The following is a 16046-nucleotide window of genomic DNA, read 5'->3' on the forward strand; positions in this document are numbered from 1 at the left end:
GTGGACCAGGGCTCAGTTAGCTGCATGCAGCACACACACCCCATTTCCGAGGGACAGCTCAACGGTGCTCCCACTAGACATAAGTGCAGGCATGACCGACCATGTCCCTGCTGGAGTGGGGAGGGAGGGGTGGAACACCCAGTGCTGTAGGGGCAGATAGGGGTTGGTTCCTGAGCGTAGGTAGGAGCCCATTGGTTGCTGGTCACCTGGGCTCATGGTCAGAGGGAGGTATAAAAGGTGGGCACCATCTTAGATCTAGGTTCGTTCAGTCAGTTCAGCCAGAGGAGAAAACAGGGAGTAGAGGCTCTGTAGGAGCTCTACTCCAGAAGGGCCTAGTGAGAGGCCGAGGAGGAGGTGAAGGGGAGCTGAGATTTTGGCTCATCTCAGCTCCAAGAGAAAGGAACAGAAAGGAACAGAACAGGAAAGAAAGAGAAGGAGAGACAGAGAAACAGAAGGGCTCAGGAACAAGAAGGTGGAAGGGACCCTAAGAACCCACGAGAATCCAGGGTGCAAGGTCAGGCAGATTAAGGGTACCGGATCCCAAGTTGGTGGAGGAGAAACAACCCTCAGCCAAAGACCGGTCGTCGTGATCATCTATTGGTGCGACACCTCATCAAACCTGCTAGGAAGGCACCATATAGGACAGCGGAGGACGGGGCCCACGTTTAACCGCACAAGTCCGCGGCAGCTGGACAAAAGTGGGTCACTGGTGAGGCAGGCCAGAGAAAGGATTAAAGGGGGTCCTGTGCCATGCTCCTGAACTGCTTGGGAGTTGACAGAGCCCCACACCTGGTGGACGCAGCACAGCTCGGGCGGTCACTGCTGACAGAAGTGACCCGGAACAAATGAACTGTGAGTAAAGACCCTGGACTGTAACTTGTTGTCTGTGTGCTCCTTCGCGCCTCCAGCACTACCGGTACTGGGACTCTCACCACCATCACTCCCACCATCCACTACACTGCCCTGGGGCCGCACTCTTCCCGTGGGGAGTCACACCATCCCAGCTGCATTCATCATCAGCCCCAGCGGACTGCCTTGCAGCGGCGGTTCCTAATAACCGCAATCCACGGGTGGCGTAGTTGGACATTATCTGAAGCACGTAGCAGACTACCATTGGTCTGACCACCCTGAGCCGTGGGACCGGGCCGCCACTACTACCCCCAACGTCTCCCTATTGCCCGGATCCGCGTGCCCCACGGCCCAGGGGGCGAGTCATAAGTATCCGGCTGCCGGGGCCCTGAGCAAGCGGGGGGAAGGGCGGGCGCTGACACCGCTCTCCTCTGCCCAAAGCCCAGCGGGGTGCGCGACCGCCAATGGGCCCCCCTGCCTGCTCAGGGCCCCGGCACTTGCCCGGGTGCGCCGGGTGCTGACGCCGGCCCTGATTGTCATATTCAGCCCTGATTGGGAAAGTCATCTGCAGAAGATCCAGGCCATGCTAGATGCACCGAGGAAAGGGAGGTTTACCATAAACCCAAAGAAGTATACCATCGGCGAAAAGCAGGGAAAATACTAGGGCTACATCGCTGGAAGAAGCAAAGTAAAGCTACAAGTGATTAAAGTGAAGGCAGTCCAAAGTTGGCCGAAACCGGTTTCCAAGGAACAGCTTCAGGAATTTCTGGGAATGGTGGGATGCTATCAGTGGTGTATCCCGAATTTTGTCATGATAGCCGCACCCCTTGCCGTCCTTCTTACGGGCACGAAGATGTCAATGGCCAAATGGTCTCTTGAAGCAGAGATGGCTTTCCAAGAGTTGAAACTCAGGGCTACAGGACATCAACTTGTGAACACAGGCCTGGGAAGCTGCATTGTAACGCAGATGCCAGTTTAGACTTCCCTGTTTGGTGATTGACGTTGCTAAAACCTTCGGCTTTGGGCAGAGGCGGAGAATATGTGACAAAGTCACTGGCAAAGTGCTGGAGGGGAGATATGTAGCACTGAGATTGATAGCTGCAGTGATTGTACATAGGGTAAAGGTTCCAGCTCACTAGTAGGTTAAACAGCCATCTTTGGTGCTGGGATGATTGAACACCTGTAGAGAGGGAGGAACTCAGAGGATAAAATCCCAGCTTTGCAGAGCATTTGGTGTGGGGAGGGCCTGGAGGTGAAAGCTCTGAGCTGTTTTGGTCATAGGAAGGAAAAACAAACCTGGGATTGACTGTTCCTGAAGTAGGCGGTTACCCGTAGCAACAAGGACTGTGCCATACGTTATGGTTATGTTTTGTTTTTCCTTTTAGGCCAGGAAGGCCGTGTTTGTTCTTCCTAACATTGCTGTAGTTTATGCAGTGCTCTTAATAAACTCAGCAGAAGATTTAAAGAGACAGTGTTCCTGTGTACCTCTATGTGCAACCAAGAGAGCCAATCTACCACAACCACCATACAGTGCTCAAATAATACCCCCATACAGTGACAAAATAAAACCACCATACAGTGCTCAAATAATATCACTGTGCAGTGACCAAATACCGCCTTGCAGTTACCAAATACCAACATAAACTAACTAAATAATATCCCCATACAGGGATCAAATAATACCACAATACAATATTCAAATAATACCACCATACAGTGCTCAAATAATACCAAGATACAGCTCTCAAATAATCCCCCCATATACTATTCAAATACCAACATACAGAGGCCAAATAATTCTAACATAAAGTGACATAATAATCCCCCCATACAGTATTCAAATAATACCACCATACAGTGCACAAATTAATTGCACCACACAAACCCTTCACTTCTTTAGCAGTGTGAACATAACGCAGCTTTATAATTATTATTAGAACTCATGACGTTCACAAACCTCAGGGTGAAGGTCGACCAAAGCGACCAGTTGCAAACTCACCATTGTTTGCACCATGGCCGCTCACCCGTGGGAGGCCATGGTTTGAACATACTCCAAGCTGTGGCTGTTACAGACAGTTTAGCGTTTGTTCCTACAAATCAATATCAGGAATGAGGAACCAACGTCAGGTGCAAGAATTCTCTACACTTTAAGGTCAAGGACCAACCTCCGTAAATTTATGATGGGAAGCCCTTTAGACATTAAAGGAAACGAGCAGTGAAGCCTGATCAAGTATTAGAACTATGCATAGAAGTGAATGGTACCCAGCTGCAATACCACACATGACCTGTATACTGGGATGACGCTGTTTTTAGATGTAGGAAGCCATGTTTTTCTAATCCTTAAAAACCCCACTTATACTGTATAAAGATTGATTCCCAGCATGCACCATTCCTACAAATAGCAGCAGTGTCTGAGGCAGCAGCGCAATATGGGCCTGTATGGGAACCTATAAATCCACTCTTGATGCCAGGCAGCTGGTGAGGATCCATGAATCAATATGAGATACATTTGTGTTGGGAGGAACAACATTTTTTCATGCGATCGGTGACCCCAGGACACCATGAATCAAGTCCTCGATAACATCAGGCTGTAACGTTATTTAATGTGACTCGCATGGGACTTCCCGATACTTATATCCCTCATTAATCAGACGGTTGGGGCAATGGCTGCTGATCTGTCAGATGAGATCTGGGTTGAGATCAGGTGTTTGCTAAAATTTATCATTCCCTAGAGACTCACAAAAGAGCAATTAACTAACTGCTCTGTTACAGGGAAGCGTAAGGTAGAATCAGAAGTCCTGACTGCTGGCACCGCATCTCCCGAGCTGAAAAAGTGGTTCCAATAAAGCTCCTACAAGTTGTGACCCATCTTTTCCAGCACCCTGAGAGACAAATCTGTAACCGCATGCAAACTGGGGCTCAATCACTTGAAAAATGGCTAAAATTGCTGTTTAGAAGTCTAGGAAATGTAATAGTGGCCATCTTGGTTGTCACCTGATAAGTGATGTGCATACCGTGCTCAGTATAAATGAGTACACCCTAACAGATTTGTCAGAAAACCTTTAGTTTCCTTTCAGAATCAATATATTCTATGAGACACCATACTACAAAATACTCCTCCCCCAAATGTGGGCCAGTGATTACAATCAAGATTTTTTATTTTGCACACCCCAAAAAAGTAATTTTCATAACAAATTCATTCAAGACTATGTTGCAAAAATGAGTACACCCCAATGAACATATTAGGAGCAAAGATAAAGTTTAGATTTCAAAATTCTAATTCAGAAGAATTCAACCACAGGTAAATCTAATTATTCATTACACAGGTGTCCAGCAGACGGGAGACGATAAAAAGTTATTACAAAAAAAAACCCTTCCCATTTCATGCTGTGAGCAATGGCACCACATGGAAGAGAAATGTCACAAGACCTAGGAAAGAAAATCATTTCTTTGTACCAGAAAGGTGAAGGCTACAAGATTATCAGCAAAACTTTACTTATCAGTCAGATACTGGAGCAAAAGTGATACAAAAAGTAACAAAGATGGGACAACAGTATCTCATAGTGATGTCCAGGTGACCATGGAGGTTAACACCTAAACAAGAAGAAGAAAAAACAAAGACAAGCAAAATACCCAAGTAACTGGAAGTCAATGGGTAAATCGCACAGTGCAAAAATAATAATTAATAATGAAGGGTATTTAGTTAACATAATTTTGATCAAAATAATGTAAAAGCTATCCCGCCACGTCACGGCAACCCTTATGGGACAGTCCTAACTCTAATATTAAAACCTTACCATTTGTCAAGTGACGTACATATAGATAAGGGCAGACAGACTGACCCCCTAGTAGAAGCATAGACCTGAAGCAGAATGAACATTTCAGCTCAGACAAAGGACGGCCACACCCTTATATGTACTAAAGCACACTGAACTACAAAGAAAAAACCTAGAAGTCTGAACTGAAACATAAATTGATCTGCATGCAAAATGTAAATGCATGTTCACACAAGGCCACTAGACAAAGAAAAACCAAAGACAAGCAAAATACCCAAGTAACTGGAAGTAAATGGGTAAATCGCACAGTGCAAAAATAATAATAAATAATGAAGGGTATTTAGTTAACATAATTTTGATCAAAATAATGTAAAAGCTATCCCGCCACATCACGGCAACCCTTATGGGACAGTCCTAACTCTAATATTAAAACCTTACCATTTGTCAAGTGACGTACATATGGATAAGGGCAGAGAGACTGACCCCCTAGTAGAAGCATAGACCTGAGGCAGAATGAACATTTCAGCTCAGACAAAGGACGGCCACACCCTTATATGTACTAAAGCACACTGAACTACAAAGAAAAAACCTAGAAGTCTGAACTGAAACATAAATTGATGTGCATGCAAAATGTAAATGCATGTTCACACAAGGCCACTAGACAAAGAAAAACCAAAGACAAGCAAAATACCCAAGTAACTGGAAGTAAATGGGTAAATCGCACAGTGCAAAAATAATAATAAATAATGAAGGGTATTTAGTTAACATAATTTTGATCAAAATAATGTAAAAGCTATCCCGCCACGTCACGGCAACCCTTATGGGACAGTCCTAACTCTAATATTAAAACCTTACCGTTTGTCAAGTGACGTACATATGGATAAGGGCAGAGAGACTGACCCCCTAGTAGAAGCATAGACCTGAGGCAGAATGAACATTTCAGCTCAGACAAAGGACGGCCACACCCTTATATGTACTAAAGCACACTGAACTACAAAGAAAAAACCTAGAAGTCTGAACTGAAACATAAATTGATCTGCATGCAAAATGTAAATGCATGTTCACACAAGGCCACTAGACAAAGAAAAACCAAAGACAAGCAAAATACCCAAGTAACTGGAAGTAAATGGGTAAATCGCACAGTGCAAAAATAATAATAAATAATGAAGGATATTTAGTTAACATAATTTTGATCAAAATAATGTAAAAGCTATCCCGCAACGTCACGGCAACCCTTATGGGACAGTCCTAACTCTAATATTAAAACCTTACCATTTGTCAAGTGACGTACATATGGATAAGGGCAGAGAGACTAAACAAGAAGGTCTACTGATGAGAAATGGGAAGAAAATCCACATGTACGTTCACTGCAGTTATCTAAAGCATTAGCACATGAGCACTTTTCCTACCTGTCAATGATCCAAAATACCCATGTATTGCATTTCTGAAGAAGATCAGGGTGACAGTGACTCAGTGGCCAAGTGTCTTCTGATCTGACAATCAGACACCTATGGGGGAGTTCTGAAGAGACAAGTTGTCATCACTTTCCAAACAGCATCCAGGTTCTAAAAGAGATCGTTCTTCAAGAATGGAAAAAGATTAACATTGTAATATGTCGCCAACTTCTTCATGCCAGGCCTAGAAGAGAGAAATAAAGGCAATAATATCTTTACCTACAATATAGACAGAGAGACAATGCTGTATGTGCCTACATAATTTACAGAGGATCATAGGGTGGCAGAACTTTCTGCTCCTATATCATGCATATGAAGAGGTGTGGTGGCAGTATTACATGTGCCCACATTATTTACAGGGAAAGACAGGAAGGCAGTACTATGTGTTTCTACATAATTTACAGGGAAGGACAAGGAGAAAGTATTATATGTACCTAGTATCTAGCACAGAAGTAAGTTTTTATAAAATAAAATTTTAAAATATAACTTTTAATATTTCTACTAGTGATGGGCGAGCACTAAATGCTCGGGTACTCATTGCTCGGGTCGAGCACATTGGAATATTCGGGTGCTCAAACCGAGTAATGAGCCCAATGTAAGTCTATGGGAAACTCGAGCATTTTTCCGGCGGCTCCCCCCGGCGGTCTGCAGAGGGCCTAAAAATTGCCCAAATCGATGGGAACAGTGCTCAAGTGACACGGGAACAGCATGAGGAAGACCCCTGGAAGCATTTCTGACTCCCAGGTCACTGTTGTCAACAACGTGGTCAGAGTATTACGCAACTTTTATGGGCTCACAAAAAAAACATACAAAAACTAAATCAAAATGGATTTTCCTGGGAAAAACGTTAAGGAACATCCTTTCCAGGGTAATGACTTGTATGTAAGGTAAAATAAATAACCCAAAGAAAAAATGCTCCTCCACACCTTGGGCTATGTTCACACGTAGAGTTTTTGATGCGTTTTTGCACTTTTGCATTGCTTTCAACAGGGAAAAATACATTCACCGGGAAATGTAATTTTAACATTTTACTACCTAATCTTCCTATGTGGTGCATAAGACATGATAAGACACATCCATACAGTGCTGAAAAGACATGGGAACAGCATGGGGAAGACCTCTGGAAGCATCTCTGACTCCCAGATCACTGCCTAAAACTGTGGTCATCAGACATGATCCTATATTACTGCGGTTATAATACAGACATTTTTGGCAATGTGATAAATATTAAACTCCATTTAAAATGGCAAGGTGTTTGTCAAGGGACGGAGATGTGGATGTTATGGTGATGGTGATAGTGCACGCAGAGGCCAGGGCAAGGTGAAACTATGCCTGCTGAGGGAGCACAACAAACACCCACATCAAGTCGAACTACCTTCCTTTCCCAATTTCTAGGGGGCCGAGGAACACCACTATTGATGCAGGAGCAGTGTGAAAAGGTTGTTGGTTGGATAGAAGATAAAGTTTCCAGTCAGTTTGCCATTACCACCTTGTGTTCCACATGGTCCAGTCTCAGTAGATGTGAGTCTGAACCACATTATTATTACTTTAGCGCCATTTATTCCATGTGAAAAAGGGGTATACATTGCAAAAACAATTACAATAATCTTGAACAAAAATGTGACAGCAACTGCTACAGGAGAGGAGAGGACCCTGTCCGCGAGGGCTCACAATCTACAAGGGATGGGTGAGGATACAGTAGGTGAGGTTAGAGCTGGTCATGCAGCAGTATGGTGGAGTGGTGGTTACTGCAGGTTGTAGGCTTGTCGGAAGAGCTGGGTCTTCAGGTGTCTTTTGAAGGTTTCAACAGTAGGCGAGAGTCAGAAATGGTGAGTTAGAACGTTCCAGAGGGGGGGGATGCACAGGAAAAATCATGTATGCGATTGTGGGAAGAGGAGATAAGAGGGGAAAAGAGAAGGAGATCTTGTGAGGATCAGAGGTTGCGTGCAGGTATGTACCGGGAGACTAGGTCACAGATGTATGGAGGAGAAAGGTTGTGGATGGCTTTGCATGCCAAGGTTAGGGATTTGAACTGGAGTCTCTGGGTAATGGGGAGCCAGTAAAGGGATTGACAGAGAGGAGAAGCCGGGGAATAGCGGGGGGACAGGTGGATTAGTCAGGCAACAGAGTTTAGGATAAATTGGAGGGGTGCGAGAGTGTTAGAGGGGAGGCCACAGAGCAGGAGGTTGCAGTCGTCGAGGCGGGAGATGATGAGGGCGTGCACTAGTGTTTTTGTAGATTCATGGTTGAGGAATGTGCGGATCCGGGAGATTGTTTTTACTTGGAGTCGGCATATTCCTCACCCTGATCCTTCTTCCTCCCACCATTCCGAGTGCCCTGAGACAACTGATCCCACACTTGGAAACTCCAAAGAGCTGTTTTGTTCATCTTTCCATTTATAAATTCTGGCCTCTCACTCGGTTGGCTCAGAAGTGGAAAGAGCTTGGATATGTGGTTTGAAGGAGAGATTAAAGTCCAGGGTTACACCAAGACCTGTTCACTTTTCCATTGATAGATTTGGGCCTCTCGCCCGCCCAGCTTTAAGCAGGCCAACAGAAGATTGCATATAGCGATGCCCAAATATTTCAGCAGCCATGGTCACCCGAAGGTGACGGTTGGAAAGTGCAATTACTGTCGCAAGAGGTGGATGATGATGAGACACAATGGACAGAAAGTCTGGAGGAGGACCAGGGTGCGGAAGTGGAAGACGAAGCGGTGGACGATTAAGTTACTAACCCAACCTGGCAGGAGGACATGCAGAGCGAGGACAGCAGCACACAGGGGGGAGGGAGGCATAGCACCACAACAGGAAGGAAGAAGCAGTATGGTGGCCACAGACACAAGACAGGCAACCGTTCCCCGTAACACCAACACAACGGAAGTTGCCAGTACAACTGTTAGGTCTTCCCGAGTCAGGTTCTTTCTTAAAGACTGTTTAGATAACCCCAAAAAGGCCATTTGCAACATCTGCCAGGCCAGTATCAGCAAGAACACCAAAACTACCAGCCTGACCACCACCAGCATGCTCAGGCACATGACAGCAAAGCACCCAACTAGCTGGGCCGAACGCCAAGGTTCAGAAACAGTGTCTGCGGGTGACATCACTGCCTCTTCCGCTGTTGTACATGTTCGCTAGTCCCGAGTCCATGGCATATGCGAAGATGCCTCCAGCCCTGCACCTGTCGTTGCAGACTTGCAACCATCACTGTCCACGTCCTTGTCCCAGCGCAGCGTTCAGTTGTCCCTACCCCAGTCCTTGGAATGCAAGCGCAAATATGCAGCCAAACACCCACCCACACACAGACTGCAATACTAAAATGCCACATTTCTGGACTGCTTGCACTAGAAATTTTGCCTTTAAGTCTCATGGAGGCGGAAGCTTTCCACAACCTGATGGTGGAGGCCGGGGCTCGGTACTCGGTCCCCAGCCACCACTATTTCTCCCGGAGTCGTCCCCACCTTACACAAGCACGGGTCCCAGAACATTACCCATACCCTCCCCAGCACAGTTAGTGGGAAGGACCGCCTAACCACAAACATGAGGATAAGTGAATGTGGCCAGGGATGGTACATCTCACTGACATATTTCACTGGGTTAATATTGTGGAAGCCAGGACCCAGTGGGACCCTGGGACGGAACACTTCTTCCCGATGCATAGGATTGCGGGTCCTGGGTCAATCAAGCTTCAACACAATATTCACAAGGTACACAGCACCAGTAGTCGGTCTCCTAGTCAACAAGCAAATTATTCATGATGAGGCTGAGTTCACACGATGCGTTTTTAATGCGTTTCCGCGGCGTTTTTGCAGCTGCGTAAACGCCACGGAAACGCATTAAAAACGCATGGTAGAAGGGCAGCAATGTTCCCCAATTGAAATCTGCATATGCTGTGCCCATGATGCGGATTTTTCCGCAGTTTAAACGCTGCGCTCAAAAATGCGCAGCATGTCAATTAATTTTGCGTAAACGCAGCGTTTTCGCTGCCATTGACTTGCATTAGAACGCGCCAATTCCGCAAGACTGCATTTGTACTTGTGTTATTGGCGCGTTCTAATGTGCGGATGGTACCCGAGTGTGGAGAAGATGAGACTCTCCTCCACACCCAGGTACCATAAAAAGCTGTATTCACCTTCTGACGGCCCCCGGTCTCCTTCCCTCTGCTCGCGTGCAAGACTGAAGGACCTTCGGTGACGTCACAGTCAAGTGACCGCAGGCCCTTCAGCGCAGTGTCTCTCGATATCCCGGCAGCCAGGAACAAGCCAGGAACGAACGCGGCAGCACACACCGGGGCATCAGAGGGTAAGTATAGCTTTATTTTTTTATTTTTAAACATTCTTATACGGTCACACTATATATGCCGGTTGCATGGATTTACAGTCATATGAAAAAGTTTGGGCACCCCTATTAATCTTAAGCTTAATGTTTTATAAAAATTGGTGTTTTTGCAACAGCTATTTCAGTTTGATATATGTAATAACTGTTGGATACAGTAATGTTTCTGCCTTGAAATGAGGTTTATTGTACTAACAGAAAATGTGCAATCTGCATTCAAACAAAATTTGACAGGTGCATAAGTATGGGCACCTCACCAGAAAAGTGACATTAATATTTAGTAGATCCTCCTTTTGCAAAAATAACAGCCTCTAGTCGCTTCCTGTAGCTTTTAATGAGTTCCTGGATCCTGGATGAAGGTATTTTTGACCATTCCTCTTTACAAAACAATTCCAGTTCAGTTAAGTTTGATGGTCGCCGAGCATGGACAGCCCTCTTCAAATGATCCCACAGATGTTCAATGATATTCAGGTCTGGGGACTGGGATGGCCATTCCAGAACATTGTAATTGTTCCTCTGCATGAATGCCTGAGTAGATTTGGAGCGGTGTTTTGGATCATTGTCTTGCTGAAAGATCCATCCCCTGCGTAACTTCAACTTTATCACTGATTCTTGAACATTATTGTCAAGAATCTGCTGATACTGAGTGGAATCCATGCGTCCCTCAACTTTAACAAGATTCCCAGTGCCGGCATTGACCACACAGCCCCAAAGTATGATGGAACCTCCACCAAATTTTACTGTGGGTAGCAAGTGTTTTTCTTGGAATGCTGTGTTTTTTTGCCACCATGCATAACGCCTTTTTGTATGACCAAACAACTCAATCTTGGTTTCATCAGTCCACAGGACCTTCTTCCAAAAAGAAATAGGCTTCTTCAAATGTGCTTTTGCATACCTCAGCCGACTCTGTTTGTGCGTACTTGCAGAAACGGCTTCTTTCGCATCACTCTCCCATACAGCTTCTCCTTGTGCAAAGTGCGTTGTATAGTTGACCGATGCACAGTGACACCATCTGCAGCAAGTTGATGCTGCAGCTCTTGTCCTTGACTGATCTCACCATTCTTCTTCTCTGCCTTTCTGATGTTTTTCTTGTCCTGACACTTCTGGCCTTAACAAGAACTGTCCCTATGTTCTTCCATTTCCTTACTATGTTCCTCACAGTGGAAACTGACAGGTTAAATCTCTGAGACAGCTTTTTGTATCCTTCCCCTGAACAACTATGTTGAATAATCTTTGTTTTCAGATCATTTGACAGTTGTTTTGAGGAGCCCATGATGCCACTCTTCAGAGGAGATTCAAACAGGAGAACAACTTGCAAGTGGCCACTTTAAGTAGCTTTTCTCATGATTGCATACACCTGGCTATAAAGTTCAAAGCTCAATGAGGTTACAAAACCAAAAAAAGTGCTTTAGTAAGTCAGTAAAAAGTAGGCAGGAGTATTTAAAACAAGAAAATGATAAGGGTGTCCATACTTATGCACAGGTCAAATTTTGTTTGAATGCAGATTGCACATTTTCTGTTAGCACAATAAACCTCATTTCAAGGCAGAAACATTACTGTGTCCAACAGTTATTACATATATCAAACTGAAATAGCTGTTGCAAAAACACCAATTTTTATAAAACATTAAGCTTAAGATTAATAGGGGTGCCCAAACTTTTTCATATGACTGTATATAGTGTGACCTAGTTGTCAAGCACTTTCCAAGTGATGCTAAAATCGCCTGGAAAGCGCTTGTCAATCCGCATGCCGAAACGCATGTGAATCCGCATGTATTGTTTTTTCTGCCAGGGAGATGCAGAAATGATGCAGAAATTTTCTGCTTCATTTCTGCATCGTGTGCACATACCCTGATAGAGGCCACCATCTCCTTAGCTTGCTTCTGGTACTTTTCTGTGGGAATCAGCTTGGTTCCAACCAGCCTGGAATATTTCCAGTGAACTATGACACAACACCATGGTATTAGCAGAGCCCCAGTATCAGTAGCAAATAGTGATGAGCGAGTATGTTCTGTTAACCCTTTCGGCAAGCATGCTCGGGTGCTCGCCGAGTATCTTCTGCGTGCTCGGGTTTTATGTTTCAGCACGCTGAAGATACTTGGAAAACACCCGAGGATGCTCGTAAATCTCGAGTAACGAGCATGCTCGCTCATCACTAGTCGCAAAGCCATCTACAAATTCCTTCTTATGAATTTTATTCGGTAGACTGAGTGGCTGCCCAAATACATTAGTTTCTCACAAAGGAGCTGAAGATACTGAGTGCTAGTAGGTGCAAATTTTCTCCAGCATGGATCAGAGGGAGAACAGCGAGGGCAGCATAGTGGCTCAGTGGTTTTCACTGAAGCCTTGCAGCGCTGGGGTCCTGGGTTCAAATCCCACCAAGGACAACATCTGCAAAGATTTTGTATGTTCTCCCCGTGTTTGCGTGGGTTTCCCCCTCAGTAAAAAAGCAGCCATAGAGTGTCCGAGAACCTTCACACAGACTTTTCTTAGCCAGGGCTGCTTCTCGGCAGGGGTGGACAGGCCCACCAGAGAACCGGAGAATCCTCCAGTGGGCCCCAGCTTCTCCATCAGGAGAGTTCATAGTGCAGACTTTGCAGCTGCTATGGGGCGGGGGGAAAAGGTGGGCCCTCAGAATCAAATCCTCTGGTGGACCCAAAGTTTTTTAGTCTGACACTGTTTCTCAGTAAGAGTTGTATTTCACCACAGCCATATTCTTTAGCTCGGTGAAAGGACTGGCATAGAGGGAAACCATATCTACTCCGGCTGCCATTTCTCCACCATCAGGTTCTGGATATTGTCACACATGACCATGCCTGGCTGTATGTTCAGCAGTGAGAGCCACAGATCTGCATATCTGCCTGCTGTGTTAAAGATTTCAACAACTCTGCAGCGGTGTGCGGTTTGTCACTTAAGCATAAGCATATTATCTTCAGCACAGCCTGTTGCCGCTTGGCCAAGGCAGTGCTGCAGTGCTTTCAGCTTGTGACTGATGTGGTCATTTCGGAGGTGAAGGCCGAACAGGAGGAGAAGGGGGTGGAGGAGCTGAACAATGTGATTACTCTGAGGTTACATTGACGAGCCTGTTTTTTATACTAAAGGTCCTACTGTGTTTTTATGTATTTTTTTTTTACATCTTTTCAAATGTGTATTGGAGTGCGTCCTAATTTTTGGCAGCTCTTGAAATTGCTTCGTATGGAATAACAGTATAGGAGACCCACTCCTTAATAAGGGGAAAGACAATTCAAATAGATTCTATATTCTAGAATATTAACTGTCTTATCTGAAATTCGTTTACGGGTGAGGTATCGCAGTATGGATAGCTTATTACACCAATTCAGCCAGGTATTATTGCCTGATACTGCGTGCTGCTGGTGCTCCCCAAAATTTTTTAAAATCTATTGTATTCCGCTGTTAGATGCATTTACAATAGGGACAGGTGCTAGGTGGTATCATCAGCTCCAGATGAATGTTCATTCTGGTCACATAAATGTCTTCCACAGTCCATAACTTTTTTTATTATTTCTTTGGCCTTGTATACAAGTCATTACCCTGGAAAGAATGTTCCTTAACATTTTTTCCATTTTAGCTTGTTTTTTGTATGTTTTTTTTTTATTGTCAGTCCGTAAAAGTGGCATGATACTCTGACAACATTGTTCCCAGATATGCTATTTGTCAGCGACCAACTGTGAATAGGTTTGAACCCACAACTGCAATACTTTAAATGGAGTGTAATATTTGACTCACTCACAAAAATTGCTGGATTATTAAGGCAGTAATATGAGATCACGTCTGATGACCACGGTTTCAGGAAGTCGCCTAATAGTATGGTATTTGTCAGACACCAACTTATAGTAGGTTTGAACACACAACTGCCATAGTTTAAATGTAGTGTGATATCTGATACGTTTCCAAAAATTTCTGTATTGTTAAAGCAGTCATAAGGGATCACGTCTGATGGCCACGGTTTCAGGCAGTCGCCTAATACTATGGTATTTGTCAGCGACCAAGCATCAATTGATTCAACAAAACACAGCTGGCTGACTTTAAATGGAGTGGAATATTTGGCATGCTACACAAAATTTCTGTATTATTTCAGCAGTCATATGGTATCATGTCTGATCATTGAAAAAAGTTTCTCGGCTTCCACAATACAGTAATGCGAATAAAATAAAAAAAATCTGGCTGCATTTTGCTAACAAGCAAATGGAGCTGTAAAATGGTGTACTCTAGATTGCTTTTTAAGCAAACAATCAGGATTAAGCTAAAAATAAAATTAGCCCTGGCTCCTGATATCTGGGGCTATGTCTACGGATATCTGTAACATCAGGAGCAGACAGAACGTGCAATGGACCCTCTTGTGCTGCATACACTGCCACAAACCTTGTCTGCCTGCCTGCCTAACTCCTGCTATCACCGCTGAATATATGCAGCTAGATTAGTCCTCAGAAGGACTATTAGTTTAGATGGATATGTACAGTGGGGAAAAAAAAGTATTTAGTCAGCCACCAATTGTGCAAGTTCTCCCACTTAAAAAGTTAAGAGAGGCCTGTAATTGACATCATCGGTAGACCTCAACTATGAGAGACAAAATGAGAAAACAAATCCTGAAAATCACATTGTCTGATTTGGAAAGAATTTTTTTCAAATTTTGGTGGAAAATAAGTATTTGGTCAATTACAAAAGTTCATCTCAATACTTTGTTATATATCTTTTGTTGGCAATGACAGAGGTCAAACGTTTTCGGTAAGTCTTCACAAGGTTGGCACACACTGTTGCTGGTAGGTTGGCCCATTCCTCCATGCAGATCTCCTCTAGAGCAGTGATGTTTTGGGGCTGTCGCTGGGCAACACGGACTTTCAACTCCCTCCAAAGGTTTTCTATAGGGTTTAGATCTGGAGACTGGCCAGATGTGCTCAATCGGATTCAGGTCTGGGGAACGGGCGGGCCAGTCCATAGCTTCAATGCCTTCATCTTGCAGGAACTGCTGACACACTCCAGCCACATGAGGTCTGGCATTGTCCTGCATTAGGAGGAACCCAGGGCCAACCGCACCAGAATATGGTCTCACAAAGGGTCTGAGGATCTCATCTTGGTACCTAATGTCAGTCAGGCTACCTCTGGCGAGCACATGGAGGGCTGTGCGGCCCTCCAAAGAAATACCACACAATTCCTGACCCACTGCCAAACTGGTCATGCTGAAGGATGTTGCAGGCAGCAGATCGCTCTCCACGGCATCTCCAGACTCTGTCACGTCTGTCACATGTGCTCAGTGTGAACTTGTTTTCATCTGTGAAGAGCACAGGGTGCCAGTGGCGACTTTGCCAATCCTGGTGTTCTGTGGCAAATGCCAAGCGTCCTGCACGGTGTTGGGCTGTGAGCAGAACCCCCATCTGTGGACGTCGGGCCCTCATACCACCCTCATGGAGTCGGTTTCTAACCGTTTGTGCAGACACATGCACATTTGTGGCCTGCTGGAGGTCATTTTGCAGGGCTCTGGCAGTGCTCCTCCTGGTCTTCCTTGCACAAAGGAGGAGGTAACAGTCCTGATGCTGGGTTGTTGCCCTCCCATGGCTCCCTCCACATCTCCTGGTATCTGCTCCATGCTCTGGACACTGTGCTGACAGACACAGCA

This window comes from Phyllobates terribilis, unplaced genomic scaffold, assembly GCF_046119375.1.
Source record: "Phyllobates terribilis strain yellow unplaced genomic scaffold, ASM4611937v1 Scaffold_2__4_contigs__length_985480577, whole genome shotgun sequence".
Classification (NCBI taxonomy): Eukaryota; Metazoa; Chordata; class Amphibia; order Anura; family Dendrobatidae; genus Phyllobates; species Phyllobates terribilis.